The sequence below is a fragment of the Giraffa tippelskirchi genome, chromosome 7 (assembly GCF_054371585.1).
Source record: "Giraffa tippelskirchi isolate mGirTip1 chromosome 7, T2T-mGirTip1v1.2.pri, whole genome shotgun sequence".
Taxonomy (NCBI): Eukaryota; Metazoa; Chordata; class Mammalia; order Artiodactyla; family Giraffidae; genus Giraffa; species Giraffa tippelskirchi.
In genome coordinates, this window is record NC_137281.1 from 56,254,952 (window position 1) to 56,277,718 (window position 22,767).

A 22,767-nucleotide genomic window follows, 5' to 3' on the forward strand; every position below is an offset into this window, starting at 1 on the left:
GGATTTTTTAAATTGATAAATGTAAAAGACTTCAAGGACCATAGAAACATCTTTATCTTCACTTTAAAGTGCAAAAGGAAACAACCAAGGTGTTTAGCTAATGAGAGCTGAACATCTTTGTCCCTGCCATCCCCTCTCACCCATAAAATACAGCCTTTAGTACTGACCATGAAATGTATGAGAAAATCCTTTTAAACTGGCAAGGTATCTATAGGAAGAAGCCCTCAGGTAATAAGCAGCAATTCCTAAGAACCTCATCACAACTGTAAACTTGAACCTCACAGACTCATCTCTTGTCCAGACTCATTTCCTCTGCATTTGGTATTTTTGTTAAAATGAATTTTTCTCTTGCCTAATCTCAGAGTCTTCACTGTCCCTGACAGGGACTTGGAAACGGTAACTCATAATATAGAATTACTGTATAAGTCTGCACTGGACCCAGGTTTGAGGTTTACAGCAAAGGAGAAAAAGAGCAAAATCTGTTGAGGGAGAAAACGTGGACTTGGAATAAGGTGAAAGACGTATTTAAGAGCCACTAGTGGACATTGTACAGGAGACAGGGATCAAGACCATCCCCGTGGAAAAGAAATGCAAAAAAGCAAAATGGCTGTCTCAGGAGGCCTTACAAATAGCTGGGGAAAGAAGAGAAGTGAAAAGCAAAGGAGAAAAGGAAAGATATTCCCATTTGAATGCAGAGTTCCAAAGAATAGCTAGGAGAGATAAGAAAGACTTCCTCAGCAATCAGTGCAAAGAAATAGAGGAAAACAACAGAATGGGAAAGACTAGAGATCTCTTCAAGAAAATTAGAGATACCAAGGGAACATTTCATGCAAAGATGGGCTCGATAAAGGACAGAAATGGTATGGACCTAACAGACGCAGAAGATATTAAGAACAGGTGGCAAGAATACACAGAAGAACTGTCCAAAAAAGATCTTCACAACGCAGATAATCACGATGGTGTGATCACTCACCTAGAGCCAGACATCCTGGAATGTGAAGTCAAATGGGCCTTAGAAAGCATCATTACGAACAAAGCTAGTGGAGGTGATGGGATTCCAGTTGAGCTATTTCAAATCCTCAAAGATGATGCTGTGAAAGTGTTGCACTTGATATGCCAGCAAATCTGGAAAACTCAGCAGTGGCCACAGGACTGGAAAAGGTCAGTTTTCATTCCAATCCCAAAGAAAGGCAATGCCAAAGAATGCTCAAACTACCAAACAATTGCACTCATCTCATACGCTAATAAAATAATGCTCAAAATTCTCCAAGCCAGGCTTCAGTAATACATGAACCGTGAACTTCCAGATGTTCAAGCTGGTTTTAGAAAAGGCAGAGGAACCAGAGATCAAATTGCCAACATCTGCTGGATCATCAAAAAAGCAAGAGAGTTCCAGAAAAACATCTATTTCTGCTTTATTGATGATATGTCAAAGACTTTGCCTGTGTGGATCACAATAAACTATGGAAAATTCTGAAAGAGAAGGGAATACCAGACCATCTGACCTGTCTCTTGAGAAACCTGTATGCAGGTCAGGAAGCAACAGTTAGAACTGGACATGGAACAACAGACTGGTTCCAAATAGGAAAAGGAGTACGTCAAGGCTGTATATTGTCACCCTACTGATTTAACTTATATGCAGAGTACATCATGAGAAATGCTGGGCTGGAAGAAACACAAGCTGGAATCAAGATTCCCGGGAGAAATATCAATAACTTCCAAGATTCAGATGACACCACCCTTATGGCAGAAAGTGAAGAAGAACTAAAGAGCCTCTTGATGAAAGTGAAAGAGAAGAGTGAAAAAGTTGGCTTAAAGCTCAACGTTCAGAAAACTAAGATCATGGCATCTGATCCCATCACTTCATGGGAAATAGATGGGGAAACAGTGGAAACAGTGTCAGACTTTATTTTTTTGAGCTCCAAAATCACTGCTGATGGTGATTGCAGCCATGAAATTAAAAAACGCTTTCTCCTTGGAAGGAAGATTATGACCAACCTAGATAACATATTTAAAAGCAGAGACATTACTCTGCCAACAAAGGTCCAGCTAGTCAAGGCTATGGTTTTTCCGGTATTCTTGTATGGATGTGAGAGTTGGACGGTGAAGAAAGCTGAGTGCCGAAGAATTGATGCTTTTGAACTGTGGTGCTGGAGCAGACTCTTGAGAGTCCCTTGGACTGCAAGAAGATCCAACCAGTCCATCCTAAAGGAGATCAGTCCTGGGTGTTCATTGGAAGGACAGACGTTGAAGCTGAAACTCCAATACTTTGGCCACCTGATGCGAAGAGTTGTCTCATTGGAAAAGACCCTAATGCTGGGAAGGATTGGGGGCAGGAGGAGAAGGGGACGACAGAAGATGAGATGGTTGGATGGCATCACCGACTCGATGGACATGAGTTTGGGTGGATTCCGGGAGTTGGTGATGGACAGGGAGGCCTGGCGTGCTGTGATTCATGGGGTCGCAAAGAGTCGGACACGACTGAGCGACTGAACTGAACTGAGCGGTCAAACTAAAGTTAGCAAACAAAAAGCACTAAAGGGAAAAGAGAAGAATATAGCCACCACTTTTGTGAATAAAGTGAAGGTCTAGAGTAATTGGAAATGATTAAAGGTTCTCCAGGTGCTCCTGAAAGCCATTGTTCATAGCATCGTCACGTGAGGTGAGAGTACATCGCAACCTTGTTATCACCTCAAGAAATCTTCAGTTCAGTGATGTTAGGCCCACAGTAATAAATATTCTGGAGCAAATTGAAGCCATTGGTAAATTGATGCAATTAATTTATACTCAGGTAATTAATGTACACTCTGACCAGGACAGGACATTATTTATTTTTTTTACACCATTAAAGCACCTCTTGTATATACATCAAACATGACCTACTGAGAATATTTCCACACTTGAAATCATAGGAAAAAATGGCATAAAGTACATTACATCATATACATTTAAAAAATTAATTTTAAAATATATGCCCCCAAATACATACACATCCAGTTCCTGAGTTTTCCCAGGGACTAATCTCACCCTCTGATTGCTGTTCATATAGGAAAAGAGGTGAAAGTAAATGGGGATATGGGACCAAGGATGAGTACAGTGGTGTCAACAGCAGTAACCTCAAGCACATGAATGAACCTTTGAATATCCTGAAAGCAGGTCAGCATGAGGACGATAGAATCACTGCCCTGGGCCAAGGACACTTGGGATGGGATATCTGTGTTGAGGTTTTAGTCCATAGTATTGTGCTCAGATTAATTACTTAGTTTTGACCAATGTACCATTATTACAGAAGATGTTATCTTTAGGGCAAACTAGGTAAAGGATATGTATGAATTTTCTGTCATCATTTTGGCACCGTTTTTTTTTTTAAACCCAAAATTAAAACAATTAATTGAATAAAATGAATAAAGAGAGAAGACACTGTTTTCAGAAGGACCATGGAAAATTTTCAAGTTGAAAAATTTGAGTTCAAACTTCAATTAATTTCTTAAAACATTCATTATTCAGACCTCATTTTTACCATAATGCTGTTAAATCCTCTATAATTCCAATCTATGTCTGTATCTTATATTTTTATTATTTTATTCCCTATTTTTATATTTTTACAGTGTTCATGGTGCTTTATTTTACTTTTGGAAGGATGTTTTATTTTTAAAGTTGTCAAATTTATTAATATTTTCCTTCATATTGTGTACCTTTTGGGTTTTGAAGTCCTGAAAAATATCCCTCTTTGTGGCCTTATAGAAGTTTGAGTTTTATATTTTACTTTCAGGACTTTAATATGACAAAGAATGATGTGTTTATTTGCAGAGGAGTCTTGATTCAGTGGGATTAAGGAATATTCTTCCTCCCTCCCCCAGGAATTCTTGCTTGTGCTTGTCATATGGGAAACGGTTAGGGCATGTCAGGTGGAGTCTGACTCGAGTATTTCTGGATTTATCCCTTTGTATGGGCATTGGGCTATTGCTTTTGGTAAGATGAGAAAATGTCAGAAACTCTGGAATGAGAAGGAATAGGGTCAGGCGTGCTGTTGCTGGATGAATAAGAAATAAAAGATGATTGAAGAATCTTGAGAAGATAAAAGGAATTTGTTACCAGGGTTGGTTTTGTCAACTTAGGACTTATTTTTATACTTTTATTGATGCATACACTACTTGCAGAAAGTAAATGAAACTTAAGTGTACATATCAATTAATGTATTATATACAAAACTCACTCAGTTCTATTAGGAATAGCCAGATCAAAAACCAGAATATTAAAACCCTATCATATAACAGACATCATATCAGGGGTTGTTTCTGGAGGAGGAGTGGTCTCGGGGCGATAATCTTTGGTGTTGATTCTGGTCCATCCACAGTGACCATTGTGCCTGGGGGCACACATGGAGAACAGGGACTGGTCTCCCTTCCATGTACTGTAATTGCAGTCTTTCTGCTCCCACACACACTCTTGGTTATCAGGCTGGGGGCAGCGGCGCCAGCAGAGAAGGCACGGCTGAATCTAGAGAGAGAGGGAGATCCAGGGCTTGTTGCAATGCCCTGCCTTCTCCTGTTCACAACCCCACTCTTAAAAACATGAGGGCAACAGGGATCTTAATACAGGTAGAGTCTAAAGGTGTTGAGGGGGTGGGGGACAGGATGGAACCTGGGAGAGGAGGCCAGGGAAGAGGAGGAAGGTGAGAGAGTAGGGGTCATCCACAGAAGGACATGGGACAAGTCATGCACCAGTGCCTGAGCAGTAGAGAAAAAAGGCTGGAGAGGCCTCACCTGACATTTGCATCCCCTTTTGTACAGCTCCTGGAAACCTAATCTCTGCTCCTGGGTGAGGCGGTACCAGAAATATACCAGGTGGCATCTTGTGAAGTGCAGCGCCCCCTTCCTCAGATAGCCTGCAGTGATCAGAGCATACCCTGAGAGTCAGCACAGCATGTGTGGGTGTCCCCAGGGAAGGTCACGCTCTGGCCCCCAGGTAGTCGGCCCCAGAGGGTCTGGAAACCCCGAGGCTGTCAGGGTACGGAGTCAGCCATGAATGATGGTCCAGCGTTCTTCCCTGGAAAAATCTGTCAGATCGTAGAGAAGGGGCCCTTTGGTCCTTTGGTCTGTGGGGGTGCTAGAGTTGCAGAAGTAGAGTGGGTCGCAAGGCCGGGGTGCTGAGTGTGGACAGGGTACTCACCTGCAATAAGTAATTGTGATTGTTGAGAAGTCCTCACCTCATAACCACACCTATCCCAATCCTTGGGTGTGTATACAGAAGTGATGGGGGGGCTCTTCTTGGGAATCTTGAGTATCTGTGATGGGAAGGATAGGAAGAGCAGGACCTCAGTTTCTCATAGAAGTTTCTGGTATCTAGAAAACAACCACCTCCCTCAGCAAGCACAGATTGGAGAGCTTGTTGCTTTTGAGGGAAGGGGATAGGAAGGAAGGAGGTATTGGGTCTCACCTGAGTGATGTTGATTCTGTAGCTTCGTTTTAATGCGGTGTCATTTCCATGTTCCAGTATATTACCTACTACAACTGGGAGGAGAAAGAAATGGGTCATTAACTTAAGAGTCCCCCATCCTAAATCTCCTGGAGACATTTTTCCCATCGCCAGCGCTCCCCCATCTCTGCATTTCTACACCCCATTGTAAGACCAACCACGGATGCTTCTCTGATGTCTCCCTTGACTCACCAATGTCTGACATGCAGTAAAATGTCTGAGGATGCTGAATTTTACAATCACAGGCATCGCAGGGTGTTGACAGAGCCAGCAGCAAAGGAAAGGCCAGCAGGAAGGCAGGATCCATGGTGATCCCTGGGGAACAGAGGGCATGAATGAAACCATGAGCTTTTTCTTTGGCCCAGCTCCCCCATCCACTATTAGACAGAAACCAGGCTGGCTTTGGAAGACTGTCTACCTCCCTTCACCTCCAGGGTCATAAGCAGATTGGTCCAGCTCCCATGATCTTGGGGATCGAAGGCACAAGATCTGTGCCCCGCATCTAGAACACCTTACCTCGGTCGGGCTGAGCCGAGGTGTGTCGCAGCTTCTGTAGAATGGCCAGCACCACAAGCATAAATAGTCGCCTGCACCTTTCACCCTGGGGTGTACCCTTCGGGGAGGTACAATGTGATTACTGGGTGTACTAGTCCTTGGGAACCTTTTCTCTCTCATCTGCATTTCCTTTTCATCCTTCAGCCATATCAACCAAACTGTTAGTTCTGATTATTGAGTGCCCTTGTCATTTGGAATCCTTCTCTGTATGGCTGTTCAAAGAGCCACCAACTCCACATATATTCCTAGGCAGTATTATGGGCTGAGCGGTGTCCCCTAAGATTCACATGCTGAAGTCCTAACCCCCAGTCCTTAGAACATGACTGTGTTTAGAGATAGGGTCCTTAAAGTGAGAATTAAGGTAAAATGAGGTCATTTGGTTGGGTCCTAATCCTATATGGTATCCTTGTAAGAAGAGGAGACGAGGACACAAACTCGCATAGAGAGACATGTGAAGATACAAGGAGAAGGTGGTCACCCACAAACCAAGGAGGTACTCTGAGAAGAAAACAGTCGTGCTGACGCTTTGATCTTGGACCCGTAGGCTCAGAACCGTGAGGAGATAAACTGCTGCTGTTCAGGCCACCCAGTATGCGTTGTTTTGTTATGGCAGCCTTAGAAGATGAAAAGGCCCCTATGTTTTATTTTTAGGGTCTTTTTACAATTTAAATCTGCATTATGATTTTGGAAAGACAAAATCAGCCCCAATACCAGATCACCAAACAAGATTTATTCAGTCACCCAAGTTTTGTTTTTACATACACCTGTATTTTCTATTTCTCACTTAGGCTTTATTTATTTATTTATTTATTGATAAATTTATTTATTTTAGTTGGGAGCTAATTACTTTACAATATTGTAGTGGTTTTTGCCATACATTGACATGAATCAGCCATAGGTTTACAAATCATTGTATTATGCTTTATCCTCCCATTGCTCTTCTAGCTGAAACATTTATAAACATAGACATAAGCACATTTATACCCTCTCTTAGGTAAAATTGTAGCATTGTGTATATATGTGTGTGTGTGTATATATATATATAACATATATGTATGTATGTTTTGTCATCTTGTCATTTTTATTTTATGGCATATCCTAAGATGACACCATAGTGATAGATATTCCTCATTCTTTATACAGTTGTATAATACTCCATGTTGATGTGCTCTGAACTATCCAACCAGTTCCTAATGATTGATCATTTCAACAGTTTCCTATTGTTTTCTCTTACAGATAGTACTTCAGTGAACAGGCATGTTAATATATTTTATGTTTGACCATGTGTCTTGAGAAGTGATTTCTAAAAATAGAATTGAGATTAAGAGCCATTTGAATTTTTTCCTGTGACTTTTCCATATCTTGTCTAATTTTTTTTTTCTATAGAGTTGACTGACTTTTCCTTTGTTTTTGGAAACTGTGTATTAAACATGTTAATTCTTCACAGTATGATTGCAAATTTTCCTCACATAGTGAGGAACAATCAATTTAAAAACAATAAATTTAAAAAATTTATTTAATATAATCAGTTTAACAATGTTTTGATTCACTGCTTTTGGAATATGAGTCACTGTTAGCAATAGTTTCCCCTGGTAAGAGAGATTAGAGGATTTTTATCCACGATTTCTTCTTTTACATAATTTCACTTTTTACATTTAGATCTCTAACCCATTTGGAATTTCTCACAGTATGATACATGAACACAATTTTATCTTGGTCCTTATTGGATATATATCCAATTAACCTAGTACATTTATTACAAAGATAAGATCCTCTGTACTTAATTGAGATGTCACCTTTATCACATACTAAATTTCCATAGGCATGTGAGACATAATTTTCTATTCTATTCAGTTTATCTATGTGTCCATTCCTTCATCAGTACCAGGTTATGGAGACCTTAAAACATAATTGTATACATTCAAAATGCATTAGTATTCTTCTAATGAAGATTTTTTCTTTTCCCTCTTTTTTTTTTTTTCCATCTGCTAGAGGTCACCCCCATTCTTTGGCTCATGATGCCTTCCCATCTTCAAAGCCATCAATGGCTAGTCAAGTCTTTCTCACAATACATGTTACTGACTCTTCTGCCTTCTTCTTCCACATTTATACACAATGGAATATTACTCAGCCATTAAAAAAAAATACATTTGAATCGGTTCTACTGAGATGGATGCAACTGGAGCCCATTATACAGAGTGAAGTAAGCCAGAAAGAAAAACAACAATACAGTATACTAATGCATATATATGGAATTTGAAAGATGGTAACAATAACCCTATATGCGAGACAGAATAAGAGACACAGATGCATGGAACAATTTTATGGACTCTGAGGGAGAAGGTGAGGGTGGGACGTTCTGGGAGAATGGCATTGAGACATGTGTATTGTCATATGTGAAACAGAGCACCATTCCATGTTCGATGCATGTGACAAGGGCTCAGGGCCGGGGCAATGGGATGATCCAGAAGGATGGGATGGGGAGGGAGGTGGGTGGGGGGTCCAGGAAGGGGAACACATGTAAACCCATGGCTGATTCATGTCAATGTATGGCAAAAACTATTACAATATTGTAAAGTAATTAGCCCCCAACTAAAATAAATAAATTTATAAAATAAAAAAAATAAAAGAAAAAAAAAAAAAAAAAAAAAGGTCTTTGTTTGTTTTTTTTTCCACCTCCCTCCCCATACCATCCTTCTGGGTCATCTGGAAGGGGAAAACATGTACACCCATGGTGGATTCATGTCAGTGTATAGCAAAACAAATACAATATTGTAAAGTTAAAAAATAGAAAATAAACTAATTAAAAAAAATAAAATAAAAGGTCTTTGTGACTACTTAGTCTCTACTCAGATGAGCCAGGATAACCTCTTCATTTTTATTTTGTTTTTTCGTCATGTCACATGGCATGCAGGATCTTCGTTCCCCAACCAGAGGTCAAACCGTGACACCTGCTGGAACTGTGTAGTGTTAAATGCACTTTGTGAATGAAATGTGTTATTGTTTTCTTTAGTGTTTGTTAGAATTAACCAGTGAAACAAAGCTTATTTGGATTGTAAGAAAAATTCAGTATACAAAGTTAAAATTGATACAGTGCTATTGAAGTTTACTATTTTTTTGTGTGTATGCTGGATATTTTTATCTTTCAAGGAATTTGTGTAGTTCATCTAAGCCTTCAAATTTATTAGCATCAGGTTCTTTATAATATTTCCTTGTTCTACTTTTATTAAGGTAAGGTCTGTAGTGGTATTCCTTTATTATTCCAAATAATGGTAATCAACACATTTTCTCATTTTCCTTGATTAATATGCTTACTAGGTTGTCAATTTGACTGCCTTTTTACAAAAACAACCCTTTGGTTTAATTAATAGTCTCTATTTGTCTATTTACTTTTTTCATATGTACTTCCTTTCTTCTCTTGAGTTTTAGTAAAATATGTCCTTCTTTTTCCATCATCTTAAGGTGAAAGCTGTGTTGTTGATATAAGACTTTTTTTTTTTTTCAAATATAAGCATTTAAAGATGTAAGTTATACTTCAAACACCCTTCTAGCTCTGTCCCACAAAATTTGAAATGTTTTGGTTCAATCTTTATTCAATTCAAAAGATATCTCAATTCCCTCTGTGATTTCTCTTTTGACCCATGGGTTGTTTGAAAGTATCTTGTTTATATCTGGAGATTTTTGAATAACTTCTGTTGTAAATGCAGCCCTCTGTGGCCAGAAAGCATAGTCTGTCTTATTTGAACCTTTTTAAATAATTAAGATTTATTTTATGTCACAGCATATTGTCAGTATTGAAAAATGTTTGATTTGCAATGGAAAAAAAAATAGTATTCTGCTGTTGTTTGGCAGAATAATCTGTCCAGTAGGTCATGTTAGTTGATAGTATTGCTTATGTGTTCTAAATACTCATTATTTTTATTTTTACTTATAGGAAGCTAAAGGGGGGAGCTGAAATATCTAATATATATAATTCATGTAATATCACAGATTATGATTAAGTGAAATCGTGTTGGTAGCTTGAAATGCGTGATGGGATGATGAAAGTATTTATAACATGGAAACGCAAATGTTAGAAATCAAGTGCTCCCACAAGTGCTGGTTATTAACTATTTACCACTGCAACACTGGGCAGTTCCTCCATAAGAGACTTCACTTCTGATCTGAACTGACCTAGGAAAAAATGCTCCCTCTTGCTTGGTCAATGTGTATGTAAAAACTGGCAGATGGGAATTAACTGGGCCTTTCACAGGAGAGGAGAGAGCAGTAGCATTAATAGGTATTTACTGAGTGCTCACTATGTTGCCCGCTAGTGATATTAACAATGCGGTTAGGCTGGCTTTCTGCTATATCAGCTCTCTAGTATCTTTCAGTTCTCATTACGGCAATATGAGGTTGCCAGTGGTTTAAGTGTTACTCCTGACTCACCAGTGATCCTTGGTCCTTGAAAAGCTCATCAGTATAGCAAGTATCCTCTAACTGTGATCTGTCATTTCTTATATCGATTCTGTCCACCATGCTTTGTTTTGGAGTGAAGATGGGCAGGGTTACACAAGGACAACACACCCAACTTGTCACTGTGGCATCTAATATTTATGATAAGAAGCTCATTTTGATTCAGTCCTTTACTAAAAGTTAAAATGCTGTGCTAAATGGTTTTAGCTCTTACAAGAGAAAAATCCTTTTTGTAACTGTTGACTATGGAGCAAAAATTAAATCTGTGTTAACATTCAGAAAAGCTGATTTTGAACAACTAAGCTCAATTTTGAGTTGAGAAACTCAGAATTTGACCATCTTGCTATGTCACCTAAAGAATAAATAATCTGAGTAAAGGCAAAAGCACTAATTACAACATTAAAAGATGGAGTTTTATGATGTTTAAGTTCAGTGACAAAGTTTGGTAGAATGACTAAAACAAAACCATGGTTGGGGGAGATGAGGAAGGAAGTTTTGAATTAATTTTTCATTTTGATTTTCACATTTGCTTCATTGACCATACAAATAGTGTCAATACCTCACTCTTTGATTCTAGTAGTATTTATTGAGTGCCTAATATCAGCCAGGGCCTGAGGAAATGAGACAAAGACAATCTTTGCCATTTAGGATTGCAAGTTAATAGGAAGGTGGATTGGTGGTAATAGATAGCTAGAAGTGTATTCCAGTAGTGACTTATATGCAGAGTATATCATGAGAAACGCTGGGCTGGAAGAAACACAAGCTGGAATCAAGATTGCCGGGAGAAATATCAATAACCTCAGATATGCAGATGACACCACCCTTATGGCAGAAAGTGAAGAAGAACTAAAGAGCCTCTTGATGAAGGTGAAGGAGGAGAGTGAAAAAGTTGGCTTAAAGCTCAACGTTCAGAAAACTAAGATCATGGCATCTGGTCCCATCACTCCATGGGAAATAGATGGGGAAACAGTGGAAACAGTGTCAGACTTTACTTTTTTGGGCTCCAGAATCACTGCTGATGGTGACTGCAGCCATGAAATTAAAAGACGCTTACTCCTTGGAAGGAAGGTTATGGCCAACCTAGATAGCATGTTTAAAAGCAGAGACATTACTTTGCCAACAAAGGTCCGTCTAGTCAAGGCTATGGTTTTTCCAATGGTCATGTATGGATGTGAGAGTTGGACGGTGAAGAAAGCTGAGCGCCGCAGAATTGATGCTTTTGAACTGTGGTGCTGGAGAAGACTCTTGAGAGTCCCTTGGACTGCAAGGAGATCCAATCAATCCATCCTAAAGGAGATCAATCCTGGATGTTCATTGGAAGGTCTGATGTTGAAGCTGAAGCTCCAATACTTTGGCCACCTCATGCGAAGGGTTGACTCATTGGAAAAGACCCTAATGCTGGGTAGGATTGGGGGCGGGAGGAGAAGGGGACGACAGAGGATGAGATGGTTGGATGGCATCACCGACTCGATGAACATGGGTTTGGGTAGACTCCGGGAGTTGGTGATGGACAGAGAGGCCTGGCGTGCTGCAATTCATGGGGTCACAGAGAGTCGGACACGATTGAGCGACTGAACTGAACTGACAAGTGCATTAGGACACATGAGACATCTTATGTGGTCTTGAGGGTGAGATAGAGCCTGAGAGGAATTTATTCTAAGCTTGAAATTTAGAGAAATATGCAAATAGTAACAATAGGACAGGAATCTTATTAGTTAATCACTATGTTTTGATGTAATCACTTCTAGAATGGGAGATAGAATTGACCAGTCCGGTGACAAGAAACCAGTCTCACTGTAGTCATTTATATATTATAAGATTAAAAAGAGCAAGTAAAGGTAATTTAAGATCTTGTTTCTTTATAAAATTATATAATGAAATATATTACAAATATATACACACACACACACACACATATATATATAATGAAAGACATGAAAAGGAAATTAGAGATATAGGTGAAAAGATTTTGAGTTGAAAGATAATAGGGACATATGACTTTAAAGAAAAAACAAGAACAATTTTAAATAACAAGAATAGTTAACATCCAAAATTTTGAAGTAAAACAAAAGATAACAGAATGTCCTTTCAAAGTCAAACTAGGTTGTTGTTGAAAGGTCTCATTCAAAGATTGTTTAATGATCTAAGCGAATGCATCTGTGTTTAACTTTGTTCCTTATTATTTGATGGGAGCATTGATACTATGAATTTATACCTTAAGTTTTATATTTCTGTCTGTTTAGAAATCTAACCTCCAGAGGTTCCAGTTTATGGCCCTGAAGGGCATTAACCACATTTGCAACCATTAACAAATCCATTTCAGCTTTCCATTGAATGACTATTTCAATTTCTGTTTCTTGAATTCTACTTTGAATCAGGTGTACCATCTGAGTGATTTTTTAACTTATTAAATATATATTGAATTAAATAGTTGACATGTCCTTACTGTATGTTTACATGAGTCATATTTCTAACTTTTTGAAATTATCTTTCAATAAAACCATCACCTTTCTAAGGAAGTTCAATAGGAAATATTGATGTTTTTAGACAACTCACAACCACTCTGTTGAAGTAATCCAAAAGCCTAATTTGCTGTAGGTAAATCAAAAGTCTGAAGTTCCCAATGGGCTCCATCACAAAGATAAGGCCCTAGAGATGAAATAGTCCATCGTCCCATCCAGATCTACTCCTACTCTTGAGTGAAGATCCATTATTTTGTTCTAACACTATTTTTATACATACCCAAAAACAAATTTGAAAGGATAATCACTGTATCTTAAAGCAGGAAGGTATAAAACTGTAAGGAACTTCCATTTCCCACTTTTATAGAATTGTATCATTTAAATATTTGAAAATTAGCATATATTGGCCTTAATAAAACAATAAACATATCCCACATGGAAAAACATCAATTTCCTATTACTTATTAATGATATTAATTACTCCTACAGTAATCATTTGCCATCATCATGGATAATTTGAGATGGACTCTCCTATTTAAATGTTTTCCTTCATTGGATGACTATTTAAAGCTCATAATAATACTGTTACTAGCAGTGGTTTCCAACCCTTGCCCCATAAGCATCAAACCAATTCCTTGAACTAATATTGTGTATCATGTATAGGAGATATTTGATGTATATTATCTCACTTAATCCTCAGTACTTTTTCGAGTGGACGTAATTATCATATTTTAGGGATAAAGTAAACAGGAGCTTTAAAAAGTTATTAGTCATGCCAAATTGGGATTTGCTTCTCAGATTTAATGGTACCCAATTCCATGCCTCTTCCACTGTCCCACGCCACCTTTGCTCAACCTTGTAGTGTTCATATTAAAATGGAAAAAAATAACATGAGCAAATTTCCAGGATGCAATGCCATAATCATCTCATTATTCCTTTGGGATAAACCTAATCTGGTCACCAAAAACTTGGCAGGTGTGAACTGCATCAGGATGATGGGTGAGGGCCATGGTGGTCACAAGTCTCTCCATTCCACTCTGTCTTTGTGTCCCTGTGGAAGTCGTAAAGCTGGTCAGCATCATCACTCTTCAAAGAATCAGAAAACAAGAAGGAGCACAAAATCATTTTCAAGTCACCTGCTGCCAGAAAATTAGATTTGAATGGATTTTCTAATGTTTCAAAGTACTTCCTTTTGCAGACAGCTAAGGAATTCATAAAACCAGCCATGAGAGTTATATTGCCTGTAAGTGTAAACAGTTATGATAGAAGAGTGACTGCATACACTCAGAGAACCTTTTAAGAGGAGCCTGATAAGTTTATATATCTCAGAGAGAGGGAAAAGGGCTCCTTTGATCATTCTCATGCAAATCCCCAATAGCTGACAGAAAGCTGCTTTAGGTTGTGCCATATTTTCTTTTTAAAATGCGTAGGAAACAACTCACTTAGAAGTAATGCTGTCCTTTTGAAGAGGTTTTTTTTTTTTCTTAAATTAGAAACAATTATGGGAGTGAGACTCTTTTAAAATAGAAAATTCTCTGTAACTCTTCCTCTGGAAAATTCCTTCAGAGGTAAAGGCAGCCTGACAATGCAGTTGACTTCTGGATTTGCTGATCACAGTGGCTCAGGGTCCCCTCTCCGTTCTCTCCATCTTGTGCGTAATCAGAAAAAAGAAGCCCAAAACATCGGCACCAGCTGCCTCATTTCCTATTCCTTGGATTTCAATAGCGGCACACCAAATGGTCTCCAGACTTGGCTGAGGGAGGTAGAACGTTGCAATTAAGAAACTTTTTTGTTGTCTGTTTAATTTTCTGTGACCTGTCTCCCCAAATGCAATTCCTTCCTGGCTCCCTTGACTTCTTTAGCCACCGTGATGAGTCACCGCTTGTCAGGTCAGGCGGGGTCCCTGCCTGGTTGCTCCCCTCTGACCCTCTGTCCAGTTATTTGGAGCAGTGATACAGTCCTGCACAGTGTAACCCCTCAGTCAGATAGGGAGGCAGGAGCATCATCGTCCAAGTCCTTCTCCCAGCCCAGAGCGCCCTCCTGCCCCTTCTCCACCTGTGTGTTCAAGGTACAGCTTCAGCGCCACCTCTTCCCCGAGAGACTCCTCCCCACCAGCAGGCATCGCAGAACTTCTCAGAAGTTTTGACACAATCACCAGACCCACAGAGTAGCCCAAGACTTAATTATTCTCTAATTGTTTTTGCATAAGGTATCTTGACAGTTACTTGTTTTTCACTAGTTGAACACTGTCCTAAGGGGTCTTCTAGGGAGTGGGCTGAAGATGAAGAACACACAGTCTATGCCCTTAAGGACCTACCAGTGTAGGAGATGCAGGAGACACAGGTTCAATCCTTGGGTTGGGAAGATCCCCTTAGAGAAAGAAATGGCAACGCACTCCACTATTTTTGCCTGGAAAATTCCATGGACAAAGGAGCCTGGTGGGCTACAGTCCATGAGGTCGCAGTTGGATATGACTGAAGTGACCGAGCATGAGGAAAATTCTCCTATTTGAGTTATACCTCATTGAGCCTCTTCTCCTTCCTCCAAATTTGATGCAAACAGCAGTCAGTCCTGAAGTAACTCAAGTCCATCCCCTTGGGGTCACCCTTGCCTCTTGCCTTCTCCCCCTACTCAGGTCCAGTTATTAATGACTAAGTCAGCACCCCCAGAACCCAGTGAGCACTGGTGGGCTTTCACCCACATTTTCCTTTTAGTCTGGTGAGATGGAAAGAAAGGAGTCTGCAGGAAATAATGAACAGTCTAGGAAAGGTTTGTGTGGGACCTATTTGAATTATAACTATTACTATTATTATTTCAAAACGCAGAACATCCAACTCCAACTGCTTTCAATAAACAGTGAACTTCATTGGCCGATAGGGAAGAGAAAGGACTAGCTTCAGGAGAGATTGATTCAGGGCTTCAGTGGTCCAACCAAAATTCAGTTTCTGCCTCCATTTCTCCCTCTTCTTCTCTGGTGGTTTCTCCAATTTGTTAGTCTCTCCCCTCTGGTTCCAAGATGGTACCAGCAAATTTTTTGGCTACGTATATCTTGCTTATGTCCAGTAGGGATTGGCGAGAGTCTATTTCTTAGATATCTGCAGAAATTTCATCGATTATTGACTCAGGTTGGATTATGCATCCACCCTGAATCAACCACTATGGCCAGGAGAAGGGTCACTTAGAGTGGCCTAAGGCAATACAGATTAACTCCTATCTTAGAAGTGAGGTTAAGTGAAAGTGAAAGTCGTTCAGTTGTGTCTGACTTTTTGCGACCGCATGGAATTCTCCAGGCCAGAACACTGGAGTGGGTAGCCTTTCCCTTCTCCAGGGGGTCTTTCCAACCCAGGGATCGAACCCAGTTCTCCCACATCGCAGGAGGATTATTTACCAGCTGAGCCACAACGGAAGTCCAAGAATCCTGGAGTGAGTAGCCTATCCCTTCTTCAGGGGATCTTCCCGACCCAGGAATTGAACCGGAGTCTCCTGCATTACAGGCAGGTTCTTTATCAACTGAGCCTAAAGGGAAGGCAATTAAGAAGGAAGAGCTCCCCCAAGTGGAAGCTGATGCAGAAACATTGCACTCACCCACTTGATCACGCTCTTATCCTAGAGACTAGTAAATTAGTTGACTGTCTAAATGTTATAATTTCTCCTTGATTTAGTTTTAGTAAGCTGGAAGCTGGAGAAGATGCCTGGGAGCCAGTGAGTTCTTCTTCTTTTTTAAAATTTATTTATTTTTCATTGAAGGATAATTGCTTTACAGTCTTGTGTTGGTTTCTGCCATAAATCAACATGAATCAGCCATAGGTATACATATGTCCCCTTCCTCTTGAAACTCCCTCCCACTTCCCACCCCATCCCACCCCTTTAGGTTGTCACAGAGCCCTGGTTTGAGCTCCTTGAGTCATACAGCAAATTCCCACTGGCTTTTTTTTTAAAACTGGATTTATTAAAGTATAATTAATATGCAAAATATGTACATATTTAATGTATAAAATTTGACATGTTTGGACATATATGTACACCTGTGAAATTATGATTCCACTTATATGAGATACCTAAAATTGTCAATCAAGTTCTTATGTGCTATCCAGGGTGGAACACCTATGTGGGCATAAATGCTGTTGTCCTCAAAAATGACCATTAGATGGCAGAAAAAATCCATGAACCTGGTAAAGAGGCACCTGTTTCTAAAATTTTGAAGCTCTGAGTATCTATACGGAGAGTAGCTCATCTGTCTGGTGAGTACAGACAGCACTGTGGTGTCAGCCTACCCCCATGTCAGTCCTCCAAATCTGTACCTCTTTTAAGAGGCTGATGGTTACTCTCATTCTTCTTTTCATTAAAACACATTAGAAGGAAATAATCCACTTGGAAAACTATTTTTTAAAAGGCTTGAATGACCATTAGGTGGTATTTCATATTTCCTGTGCTACAGTAGAGATTATTTGACAATCCAAAGTGATGAATATCTGATGGCCATAGTGGCATCTGAAACATTTTTGGAAGGGGCAGAGTTCATCTGAAATCAAGTCGGTAGAGGCAGCCAGGTACTTGTAATAATAATAATAACAGCTTATATTTATTCAGTGCTTATCATGGGCCAGGTGTTATACTAAGCACTTTCTATTGTAAATTTATACACTATAATCATATGAAGAAGTACATGTTAGATCTCTTACTGAAAAGTACATGGAAGCCCAGAGAGTTTAAGCAGTTTGCTCAAGGTCAAATAACTTGAAAAATGTAAGTGACTTTTAAAAATGTATTTCCGCTACACAGAATTCACAGCATTGGTGCTTGATGTCAGCATCATTAGGACTTCAGGAATTCAGATGAAAAGTGATTATCTCTTTGGCCCCACGATGCATGTTTGATACAGAAGATTTTAATGACTTTCTGCTCATCACTGGACCACTGGAAAGACAGTGGTCTTTGGGAGCTAAATCTGGAGATAATTTTAGCTGGGTTACCCTGAGCAAGGATGAGCATAAATTCTTATAGGAGAATTGGGGCAATGTCAAGGCTGATGTAAGCAGAATATTTTAAAGCGGGACTTTCCTGGAAGCTCCAGGTTCCACAGCCTTCTGTGGTGCGGTGGAATAGTTAAATCACATATCCCAGCGGCTTGGAGGTGCCCACTCAAGAGTACCCTCCATCTCCTCTGCAGACAGAACACATCCAATAGAATGTATTTCTCTGGTGTGTAACCTGAGATTCAAGAACTTTGTGTGGATGTCAGCACCCCTGTAACAGAGTGAGTTTTGTCAGTGAGGTGGTGTGCTGTGTCACAGCGCTGTGTATAGAAGACAGCCTCCCTACTCACTGGCCCGTCTCCTCACACTTGCTGCAGTTGTTAAGATTCTGGATTGAAAGGAGAGAATCACCCTTGAGGCAGCTGATTCAAAAAGCCACTATAAAAGTTCAAGTTTACCTCATGGGACATCCCTGGGGGAGGAAATGGTAACACGCTTCAGTACTCTTGCTAGGAGAATCCCATGTGGCCAGACAGGCTACAGTCCATGGAGTGGCAAAGAGTCAGACACGACTGAGCACACACTAGCTAGCATGGCACACAGGATGGGAGGGTCCTGGACTCCAAGGATGATGAAATTGAAACCCGGAAAGCTTTAAATTCTCTGTCCATCTCCCACCCCTACTTACATCTCTCTCTGTACACATTCATTATTCTTATTTCTTAGCCCTGAGCTCTTCCTGCCTCATTGTAAATATCCTGGCCACCCACAACTCTAAAATTCCCATGTTTCGTGTTCTGCCATGCCAGGAAATTTGACTCGTTGGTCCCCAAACTAAATTTCTCACAGTAATGTATGGTGCGCTTATTTGGGGACATGATATGCAAACACTTTAACTTTTTTTCTTTGTCTCAGGCCGTGGCATGCTTTAGAGGTTTTTTTGTTTTGTTTTTTCTTTTCATCATAATGGGGCTTTTCTTGCTCACTTTAGATAAGGCTGTGGCAATTCTTCCAATATAACCTGTTAATTTCAAGGGATTTTGTAAGTTGGCTGTAATTCACATTCAAAGAATTGGGAAAAATCTGTGTCTTTTGAGATAGAAGAGTTCCTTTTCTTTTTCTATTTCCTTTTAACTTTTATTTTCCCTTCCTTAAATATGAGGATGCTATTTTTCCAGGTGCCATGTGGCTCTCTGACAACTCACAGGCTGCTTTAGTTGTTTTTAATGAACATTATCGCCAGCTGCTCAGCTGTGAGAATTTTTTTTTTTATTTCCGGCGATGTTGGAGAGCCCCATGTAAACGGAGCGCCCCGAAGGTCGCATTCTGAATCTCCGACGCCCCTCCTGGTTACCTGGGGCTCCGTCCTGCAGGGGGCGCGGGAGCTCCTCGTTTCTTTAAGCACGTGAACAGATGAAGGCTCAGGTGAAATCGTCAAGCGGGCCCCATGCACGTTTGGACCGTAGTTTCCTCTTTGTATTGCCTTTTCTCCCCTGCGTGCCCTCCCGGATGAGATGCTAGGTCGGCCTGTGGAACTCGACCAATTGCCAGATCCTCACAGAAGTCCCCAAGCAGTCTCTGCTGCCCCAGTCCACATCCCAGCCACCTTCCCCGCCAGGCTTACAGAAACAGAAGATTAGAAAAGAGGGGTGCGGGTGCGCTGCGGCTCATCCCACTGCGATTCTCCACCTGCACTTCAGCGTTTCAGAGACTCGCCATGACCATCTTTCTGAAGGGTGGTCTCTCTTTCCCTTCTCTCTTTCCCTTCTCTTTCTCTTTCCCTTTCTTTTCTCTTTCCTTTCTGAAGGATGGTCTCTTCCCCAGAAGACAGTCTCTCTCCCTAACTAGATGCGTCTGTTTATATAGGAAACTGGCTTGAAGAACAGGAAAAACAGTTGACACAGGCAGCCAGAAGGAAGGAGGATAGGGTTCAGTGGAATCCCAGTAGTTTTGGAGGCTCAAGGTCAGGAGAGTGCCCGATGGATCAAGAAGAGTCTGCTGAAGAATAAGCCGGTCTTGATTATCCTTGCCAGTTTTACCTGATAATCAATAGTTATTATACATTCCCTTTCTCATGCCATAAACAAAAATCCACTCCAGGTGGGCTGTAGATCTAAATATGAGACGTAAACCAAGAATGGTTCTAGAGTATAACTTGGGTGAATATCCTCATGACTCTGGCTGGCGACAAGCTCTCGAAGAGGACACACCCACACAGCCATGTGCCGTGTGTGAGGCCAGATGTTTTACAAAGTTTATTTTCCACGCACGCAATCCCTTGAGGTAAAAACAACTCCCCACTCCTGAGTCTCGGGAAATTAAAATTCCACATCTGACTGCTGCCAGCTTTGCAAAGCTGAAGAGTATGTGATGAGAAGTCTGATTGGAGTTCTCATCTGACTCTCACCCCGCTCCACAAGTTGGATGCAGTGATATTTGTAGTTAAAATCAGAGCTCCTTTCAAACAGAAGTGTTAATCTCAAATTATGAGAAAAAAAACCCCAAAACTAATGCTTATTAAGCACCTATCATGCAAGGACTACGTGAGCTCATTCACCCACACGACCTTGCTCATTCCTTACAATGGTCCTACGAAGCCAATATAATTATGCCTATTTTTATAGTTGATGGTTGACATAAGAGTTGTTTGGTTTAGGCGGCCTGGAATTGCATCTGTTTTTAGTCCTAAAGAAGGTGCAGCTCATGAGTGTAATAACTGATTGATAGAGAAGTGAAACATCCTCCCCGAGGTCACAAAGCTAGCAACCGGAGGAGCCAGGATTCAATCCAGATAGTCATCTTCACGTACTATTCATGCAGCAAAAGGGTAGAAGTTGTTTGGATTAGAAATGTTCCAGAACATATGCTCCCCACTGCTGGCCTCGATTGTAGGATGACCTGTTTCCCTTCTGTGGAACCATAGGGTTTCCACAGACCTCCTTTTCAATAGTCAGGCAAGTATCTGTTTTCCAGTTACACTGAAATGTGTTTGGGGCTGGGTTCATTGTGCTTTTGGAGATCTTTGCTGAATGATTTTAAATGGCATGTCTAGCTGCAGGGCTCTAGACGGTCTATGCTTGATGTTTCAGAGTAGTGATCAGTGCTTCCTTTGTTCTTGTGAGGGACGCCATGCAGCACATGGAATCTTAGTTCCTGCACCAGGGACTGAACTCATGTCCTCTGCTTTGGAAATGCGGTGTCTTAACCACTGGACCACCAGGGGAGTCCTGATTAGTGCTTCCTATGGAAACCTATTTAAATTTTCACTTTTATCAGATGCATAGACTTAGAACACATATGCAGGTCAAGAAGCAAGAGTTAATAACTGGACATGGAACAATGGACTGGTTCCAAATTTGGAAAGGAGTACGTCAAGGCTGTATATTGTCTTCCTGATTATTTAACTTCTATGCAGAGTATATCATACGAAATGCTAGGCTGGATGAAGCACAAACTGGAGTCAAGATTGCAGGGAGAAATATCAATAATTTCAGATATGCAGATGACATCACCCTTATGGCAGAAAGCAAAGAGGAATTAAAGAGCCTCTTGATGAAGGTGAAAGAAGAGAGTGAAAAACCTGGCTTAAAACTCAACATTCAAGAAATGAAGATCATGGCATCTGATCCCATCACTTCATGATAAATAGATGGGGAAACAATGGAAACGGTGACTGAGTTTATTTTCTTGGGCTCCAAAATCACTGCAGATCATGACTGCAGCCCTGAAATTAAAAGATGCTTGCTCCTTGGAAGAAAAGCTATGACAAACCTAGACAGCATATTAAAAAGCAGAGACATTACTTTGCCAACAAAGGTCTGTCTAGTCAAAGCTATGGTTTTTCCAGTAGTCATGTATGGATGTGAGAGTTGGACGGTGAAGAAAGCTGAGTGCCGAAGAATTGATGGTTTTGAACTGTGATGTTGGAGAAGACTCTTGAGAGTCCCTTGGACTGCAAGGAGATCAAACCAGTCAATCCTAAAGGAAATCAATCCTGGACATTCATTGGAAGGACTGATGCTGAAGCTGAAACTCCAGTACAGTGGCCACCTGATGCGAAGAACTGACTCCCTGGAAAACACCCTGATGCTGGGAAAGACTGAAGGCAGGAAGAGGAGAGGATGACAGAGGATGAGATATGGCATCACCGACTCGATGGACATGAGTTTGAGCAAGCTCCAGGAGTTGGTAAAGGACAGGAAAGTCTGGTGTGCTGCAGTCCATGGGGTCGCAAAGAGTCGGACAAGGCTCTAGGCACAACAATAGACTTTGGAATACATATGGGAGGGTAAGTGGGGCAGAGTATCATATTTGGGGACAGAGCATAATAGTTTCAGGAAATACTTCTTTTTTGTCCAAAAAGAAAAAAAGAATAAATAAATGTTCAGAAGCAAGAGAATATCATTGATGAAGATCATTTATCCTACTCTTTGATTCAATCCTTGTATTTTTGTCTTCCCCTATTCCCCTCCAAAGTTATACACAAACTTTTCTGTGGCCTGTTTTTCATTCAGTCTCTTTCCCTCTTCTTCCTTCTCTGTTATCTCTCACTGTAAGGATACTTCATGTCTCTCAGTCAAGACAAGAAGTAGACAGCAGATTTGACACTAGCCTGAGGATGGAGGGGACTATGTGGAAGTCATGAGAAGGAAATGAATTCTGCTACCTCTCCCCCCTATCATCAAAAAACTATATAAAAGATATTTCCCTAAGGTCTGGGAGTGCACTTGGTGGGCAGTGATTAACATCTCTGTGGGACGGTATCAAACAAAATAATATAAACCAACCTCAAAGAGAGATGCTGAAACAGCAGGTGTAACCAGAAACCCACAGCCTTGGAG

At 40.5% G+C, this 22,767-nt stretch overlaps 1 long non-coding RNA gene across 1 annotated transcript in view; it reads left to right on the forward strand.

Moving 5' to 3' along the window:
* Positions 1 to 22,767, forward strand: part of LOC145515853 (uncharacterized) — a 69,743-nt gene that overhangs the window by 10,069 nt on the left and 36,907 nt on the right. The gene's annotated exons all lie outside the window — the stretch shown is intronic.